We start from the raw sequence: 7,914 nt of genomic DNA, 5'->3' as shown, positions 1-7,914 counted from the left end.
CCAGGGGGAGCTCTCCTGCCCAGTTGCAGACCCGGTTGGAAAAGATAAACCTTGCGCCTGGATACTACTTTAACTACTACTTTACTATACCAGCCTGAGGAAAGATCTCTCTTCTGCCCTAACAACAGCCCAGACAGTGAGAGACACTCACAACTCAGCCAATGAGAAGCCACTGTACATCTAGTTCCCAGTTTACTCCAATGGACTTTTTGTTTATAACAGCCTTCCCAATTTCCTTTCCTCTATAAAAAAGCATCGCCCTCCTTTGTTCTCTGGACTTGTCTATGGTTTTAGCCATAGCTTGCCCCAGATTGTAATTCTCTGCTATTCTCAAAAAAACACCATTTTTTCGCTGGTAAAATGACTGACAGTGTTATCCGCAAAGTTAACATACCTCAGACTAAGAAGAAATTACTCCTTTTCCATCCCAGATTCATCAGTACCTTCTGTAATCGTCAGACTCATGAGTGCCAAAACCCTAGACTGTTGACCCCATCCTGGTTGGAAGCCTATAATATTGCATTGTGTCAATAATCCAGAGAGCTTCAAAACTGCAAGCTAAGTTACAGGTGCAAGCCACACAAGTCTACTTCTGCCAGCCAAACGATTAAAAACTTAACAATGTTTGGTTCAACATTTGCTTTCCAAAAATTCTTCCTCCTCTTCCCCCATTTCCTTTTCTGGAAATAACTCATTATTGAAAATGTCATTGATTTGTATTTGTATGTAAACCTGGTTTGGCAAGTGGGGCTCAGAAAATTATCAATAATGAAAGAAGCTCATTTGAGATACCTCTTTCCACGTGGTGCTAATCTGCACGCGTCTTAACTGTTCTCACAAGAGCGGGGGGCACATGGTTCGGGTGAAATTGGCGGGTGGACCGAGGCTCTCGAGTCTGACAGAGCAGCGGGCGGCTGTGCCCGTGCAAGGTGCCCTCTGACCTGCTTTGTCCTCTGCCTTAGTCAGCCCTTCAGCCCTGCCCCCGCCCCCCCGGTGGCTAAGACGTCGAGTCCACGGGCCTCGAACACTCCCCACCACTGGAATTGCCTCACGCGTGGTCCCAGACTCTGGCCGTCTTGACATAGCCCCGGTGTGCTTTCTCCTAGTGCACCCGCTCTGGGAGAGCGTGGACCTGGTCCCGGCGGGCGAGCGCCAGTCGCCCATCAACATCCGGTAGAGGGACAGTGTCTATGATCCGGCCTTAAAACTGCTCACCATCTCTTACGACCCGACCACCTGCCTCCATGTCTGGAATAACGGGTACTCCTTCCTCGTGGAATTCGAAGTTTCTACAGATAAGTCAGGTGAGGGTCGGACTGGGGGGTCTTGTCTGGAGTTAAGGGGACAGTTTGATGTGAGCACAGGCCACACCACACTGCCTCCGTGGGACTGTGGACCTCTTTCAGAGGTGGCATGGGACTTGGCGCACTTCTCTTTTTCTTCAATGTGGTAAAATACATGTAACGTGACATTTGTCATCTTGACCGTTTTTTAGTATACAGTTTGCTAGCGTTGAGTACATTCACACTGGCGTGCAACCAGCGCTACTGTTCGTCTCCGTAACGTGTCATTTTGCACAATTGGAACTATACCACTTAAACAGTGATTCCCATTTTCCCCTTCCCTCAGCTCCTGGCTAGGACCATTTTACTCTGTCTCTGTGAATTTGACTACTGGGTATCTCCCGTAAGTGGGATCGTGCAGTGTTTGTCTTTTTTACGACTGGCTGATTTCAATTAGCACAGTGTCGTCTAGGCTCACTCGCATTGCAGCATGTGTCAGAGTTTCCTTCTTTTTAAGACTGAATAATATTCCATCATACGTATAGACAGTTTATCTGTTCACTTGTCTGAAGACACTTGAGTTGCAACCACCTTTTGCCTTTTGTGAATAATGCTGCTATGGACGCGAGTGTGCAGATACCTTCTGAGAAGTCGTTTTCAATTCTTTTGGGTATAAACCCAAAAGTGGAATTGCTGGATGAGTGTATGAGCAGTGTCCATTTCCATTCTTAGGCATGTTTCCTTCTACTGGCATGAATGGTATTTAATGTATAGATAGGTAGATAGCTAAGTTTTATATTTGAAATTTTATTTAAGGTTATATATATATGAAGAGTGCCTGGGAGGCTCACTCATTTAAGCGTCTGACTTTGGTTCAGGTCATGATCTCACAGTTCATGGGTTTGAGCCCCGTATCAGGCTCTGTAATGACAGCTCAGAGCCTACAGCTCGTTTCAGAATCTGTGTTTCCCTCTCTTCCCCTCCCCTGCTCACGCTCTGACTCTCTCTCTCTCAAAAATAAACATAAAAAAAAAAAATTATTTATTTGAAGTTGTTTTTATTTGAAATTACATATATTGTACTTTTTTTATTTGAAATTTGCAATTTGTGTGTGTTGAATATATGCCAGCCTTTCTCCGCTTGCTGACTTTATAGACAGCTTCTATATTAAATAGGAATACTACTTAGCCAGATTTTAAATGGTAAGATTGCAGTGCAGAGCAAAAGGATTGTCAGGCAGGAAAAAGGCATTTTATATTTTTAGTCCCCCAATAAGAAGTGTGTATTTTGTCACCCACTGGTTTATTTATTTGTCCCTTATTTACTGAGTGCCAACTGTGTGCCAGCCATGGCACCAAGTGCTGGGAATACTAACTACATTCTTGACCTGCCAGCGGCCAAAATCTAGTGAGAAGAGCACACACGAAATTAGAATTCTAAAGCAAGTGTGATTTGAGAAAGGGTTTTNTTTAGAATTTCTTTAAAAAAAAAAAAAAAGGAAGATAGTTTTATTTGAGCTGAAATGAGGGAAGCTGCCTGGGATACACAATCTTCACAAAGAAGAAAGCGCTTCTGGTAAGGGATCATTTGGTGTAGGCTTCTCTACATTTTAGATTCATGAAAAGTTACAAATTTAAAAGAAGTTACAGATGATTAGACAAAGAACTTTTCAGGAAGTTGCAGGTCTTAACTTTCTAGTATATGCAGGGCTGTATGACTTTAATCTCATAAGAACTAGGGAGGTGTCTTATTACTGTTTCTGGTCTTTTGTGTTCAGAATGCACGTTTTTTATTATTTTCTTTGATGAAAGACATTGTACAATGTATGCTCAGGGCAGAAATAGAGCCCATCCTTTGAGGCTTTGCTGAGTCATTTTGACCTTGGTAAATGTTGAAAATTTCCTTTATCAGGACATTTATCTTGGGTATTGAAGGATGAACCGGAGTTTGTAAGAGTATTGGAGACTAAGGGAAAATCATGTGCAAAAGCAGATGTTTAGAAAATGACCAAAAACAAAGTGGCCATAATGCAGAGTGTGCATTTTGGGAAGAGGCAGGAAGAACGATGATCACTGAAGCATAGGAGGGTAGACAGAAAACAGGTTCATCAGGTACTGGTTATTTTTTTATTATTTTATTTTTAAAGTTTATTTATTTTAAGAGAGAAAGTGGGGGAGTGACAGAGAAAGAGGGGGAGAGAATCCCAAGCAGTCCCCACGCCATCAGCACGGAGCCCAACGCAGGGCTTGAACCCACAAACCGTGAGATCATGACCGGAGCCAAAATCATGAGTCTGACGCTTAACCGACTGAGCCACCCAGGCGCCCCCAGATACTGGCTATTTTTACACAACAGAGTGACAGCATGGTTTCATTTAATTTGTCAGTTGCTTTATTTTTTGAGACCAACCCAGTTAGTAGTGCAGGTCCACCAAGTCAGATAAATCCAAGTGTGAGATGCTAGGAGCTTAAATGAAAGCTATAGCAGTTGAAGTAGAGAGAAAGCACAAGTTTTGAAAAACCATTTCTAAAATAAAATTGTCGTGAAGAGACTATGGAGGGGCACACATGAATTAGATCTTTCCACAGCACCAGCTGTGCTCAATTATAAAGCAGGGTTAACGTAATGAGAAAGCAGGTTCCAGATTCCAAACCCAGTGGCATTTGAGCACGTGATTAACTTGGCCTCTTACCCGACGCACAGAGCAGGACATAAACAAGGCACACGACAAACAAGATAACACAGGCGGTAGGAAGTTCACGAGCCACCTCGAAGTCTGTCTGTGGGCGCACGACTGAGATGCGGCCTGGGTTCGGGTTCGGGTCTGGGTCCGGGTCCGCACTCGGCCCTCACCGCTTATTCTGTTCGAGCAGTGGAGGCTCTCCGTTCCCTTCGGCCAGAGCCTTTGGCGGCAGCTGCCGTATGAGGGGCTCAGACACGGAGGGGTCATGTCTGGGGAGCCCGACGCTTTGCTGCAAAAACCCTCCCCCTTTTCAAGGGACTTAATGAGTCTCGGACGCCCGCACACCTCCCCTGCTTCTGCTGCTTATCAGTTCTGGTGTGTCGTCAGCCGGTGCCGGTCTCGGTGATGGCTTCCGGTTGTTAGTACCCTTGACTGCTTGTATCCTTGCTTGACATGGGCCCCTGGTTGACACGAGTGACTCCATCTTACTCTCTACAAAAGGCAATAGGACTTGGAGATGGATGCCTTTTCAGGTGAGGAGAAAACAGAGTTAACCACATCGTAGAGTTGCCTCACTTGGGAGGCTCAGGGGATGGCAGTGACAGAAAGGTCATGAGTGATGGATGAGGAATAATGTGTAGGCAGTATAAGGAGCACATAAGGAAATAAACAACTTTTCCCCTAATTTAATTTTAAATGTTATGTTAAAAATAGAAGGAAATACATTTTGAGTGGTTATCCATCAAAGAAAAAAATGTGTCTTCAGCTCCCGTTTAGTTTCCATAGGGAGGATCTGCTTCTCTCAAGATAAGCACCTTTGCTGCCTTTGATGCAAATGGATTGTGGACTGTAGGGTTTCCTGCAAATCAAGATGGGAATGAACAGATGTTGATCCCTCACTGGAAGATTATCCACTCTGCTATATAAATCTTTTTCTCGTCATAGAAACCCCTTTATTTGAAAGTAATGTTAATTCCTGATCCTGCATAAATGTCTTCTCTTCTTTATTTCCGTCTCCTCTTGCATCAGATTGTCATATGCTTTTCCCAGTAGTTTTATTTTGGGTGTGGAAACATATTTCAATGTTGTAGATTGAATAAGGCCGTTGATTTATTTTGGATCAATCCTGTATGGTCAGGCATTAATCCTTCTTTAATCCTTATTTCAACTGCACATGGTGCATCAGAATGCAGTCACATCGCAAAGCTTTGAAGATGCAGCAACTAGAGGAAGGCGGTTTAGCTATGATAGGAATATTTTTAAAGGTAAAATCTTACCAACTTTAAATGATGTGTTGCATTATAGAGTAGAAAGATCAAATGTTACAATATTATCATTTAAGAATATTGGAATCAGTTCATTGGTAAGATAAGCAGTGCTTAAAGTAAAAGATTGTTACAAATATATTCCAAATGTATAAAACTGTGCTGTCCAATATGGTATCCATAAGCCCATGTGTGTGGCTATGGAACATTTGAAATGCGACTACTGTAATTGAGGAAATGGATTTTTTTATTTCATTTCAATTAGTTTGAATTTAAATGTAAGAACTGATACTGAGTTCAGTTATTGGAAAACTTTTAAGAATGTTTGGAATGACCTGGGTACATGTATCTACATTTGCAAGTAAAATAGGAATCAGGTATTTTTGTTGAAAATGTAATGTCTCATTTGATAGGTACTGTACGTGTAAAATACACAACAGATTTTTAAAACGTAGTATGGAAAAAATGGAAACTCAATTTTTCATATTGATTACATGTCGGGAAAAGTTTTCAATTAGCAATAATTGTACCTCGGATAAACCTCATTGGCTATGATACTGCCACTGTGCAAAGCTCATATTGATTACATGTCGAAATGACAGTCTTTTCCATGTATTTGGCAAAAGTATGTTACCAAAAGCAATTTCACCTTTTCTTTAACTTTTTAAATGTGCCTCCTGGAAACTTTTTAAAAATACCTTTATGGTTTGTATTACATTTCTACTTTCAGGCAGTGGTATAAAGGCATGAAGGTAAATGATGCTAAATAAATATTGATTAAAATGTGAAATTAGTATATTTTAAATGGCATAAAAAGATAAAGGCGAACAGCTGTGGGAAATGGTCTGGAAAGGAACTGATCTTTATGAGTGCTCTGTGACTATGTGTTTGCCAAGTGTGTCGTTTATCTTCCCCAGAGGTCTCTGATGACAACACTGTCCTCTCCATTTTCCAGATGAAGTGAGGCTCAGTGAAGTTCAGTGCTCCCCTGCCACACCACGCAACTGCCCGCTGGAGAATTAGACTGCAAATCTGTGGGGCCTCTCAGCTTCCGTAGCTTCAGCAGGTGCAGGCCTTCCCTCAAGCCCTGGAGGCTGAGTGTTTCCAGGGTACCAGGATTTGTGTTAATCAGGTATGGTCAAATGACTATCATGAAAGAAGAATTTCTTTTAAGTTATTTATTTATTTTGAGAGAGAGAAAGATGGGGAGGGCCAGAGAGGTGGAGGGAGAGAGAGAATCCCAAGTAGGTTCCGCACCCTCAGTGTAGCACCCGACGCTGGGCTCGATCTCACGAACCATGAAATCATGACCTGAGCAGAAATCAAGAATCAGATGCTTATCAGACTGAGCCACCCAGATGCCCCTCTCCCTTTTTTAAAATTTTATTTATTTATTTTGAGAGCTGGGGAGATGAAAAACCAATCTTCTCATACTACGGTCCTTGAAAATGGAAGGCAGGACCACACAGGGAAGTGCCAGGGACACCCAAGAGGCAGAGGGGAGGAGGAAACATCCCGGGCGATGGCCTGTTGGGGTTTCTGGCGGAAGGAAGGCATAAGGTAGTCGAAGCCGACTTAAGATTGGCCTCTTTGAATAGTTTCCGTAGGCTCTGTTGGATAGAGGCCGTCTCTAGTCACCTCGTCCTGGCGTGAGGAGGGCACGGGAAGAGAGGCCAGACATTAGGGAGCCCTGTAAAGGAGGAGGTTGTTTCCTTATGAAGGCCACTGTCCCACGGTGTTTGTTCTCTCCAGGAATTAGCTCACCCTGGGAGGGGCGGCCGCCCTGCTGTCAGCAAGGCCTCACATATCAAAGTATCAAATACAGAAACTAGAACACCTAGTTTTCACACTGAGGCTCGAGGGCTGAGCCCTTGAGGACTCGAGCGTGAACTCAGAGCTGGGCCTCACTACACTCTGCCTGGCTGGAGAGCTTCCACCACCAGCGCGCCTGTAGGCCAAGCACCAGCGGGGCTCGGGGGGGTGAGGCTAATGGAGCAGGGACACCTTTCCCCACAGACTGTGGGCTCGAGCCTGTCAGCAAGCAGCCTGTCCATGTGTTTTGTGGCTGCTTTCATTTACTGATATTCATAACATCCTAAATTGTCAGTTTCGTTCCAGTACTGTAGACTGTTTTTAGGTGATCACCAAGTGTCCTATTTTAATTCACATTCTATAACAGTTCTAGAATAAGGTGTCAGTTTTTAAAAATACCTTCTCATTTATTGTTCTTCAGCCACACATCACAAAGAGCTGCAGAAATTGGTGGACAATTTGCCGTCAAGCATGAGGTACTTTTTCCCCCTAAATCACTTGGAATGCATTTTGTGTTTAACCTCAGAGTGGAGACACTGACAAGGCGCTTTGAAAACTGTCCCGGAAGACAACTTGCCACTTGCGATGCGTGTGTTGAGAGAGCCCTGCCCCCCCCCGCCCCCTACTGGGACCCCTCCAGGGGACAGAAGTGACTCTCTGTTAGGTGCGCGCTGACCACCTTGGTTCTGCTGCCCCGCCACCGAGCTCGGGGACTGCGCTCGGGACTCGGGAACACAGTGCCGTCCCCTCCTCTGCCCCCGACACCTGCGCCTTCAAAGTGCCCGTGGGGACACTCAGAGCAGGCCTCTTGGCTGGACCTCCCGTCCCGCAGGCAGGGAGCAGGGAAGAGTGGGACGGACACCTGGCTGGG

General features: G+C 44.4%; 1 long non-coding RNA gene and 1 other non-coding gene across 2 annotated transcripts; one reads left to right on the top strand and one right to left on the bottom strand.

The window, feature by feature from the left end:
* Window positions 1-1,112: 1,112 nt before the first annotated feature.
* LOC144244211 (uncharacterized) lies at window positions 1,113-7,867 on the top strand. The gene is made up of 3 exons (XR_013338867.1): window positions 1,113-1,304; window positions 6,187-6,363; window positions 7,465-7,867. It is a non-coding gene; the product is annotated as an uncharacterized LOC144244211 (long non-coding RNA).
* On the bottom strand, window positions 5,665-5,806 carry LOC144244212 (U4 spliceosomal RNA). Its single transcript, XR_013338868.1, has one exon. It is a non-coding gene; the product is annotated as a U4 spliceosomal RNA (small nuclear RNA).
* Window positions 7,868-7,914: the final 47 nt, after the last annotated feature.

The sequence above is a fragment of the Crocuta crocuta genome, unplaced genomic scaffold (assembly GCF_008692635.1).
Source record: "Crocuta crocuta isolate KB4526 unplaced genomic scaffold, BGI_CrCroc_1.0 scaffold5536, whole genome shotgun sequence".
Lineage (NCBI taxonomy): Eukaryota > Metazoa > Chordata > Mammalia > Carnivora > Hyaenidae > Crocuta > Crocuta crocuta.
The sequence above is the reverse complement of the archived record's forward strand: the minus strand, read 5'-3'. Positions and strand labels throughout refer to the sequence as shown.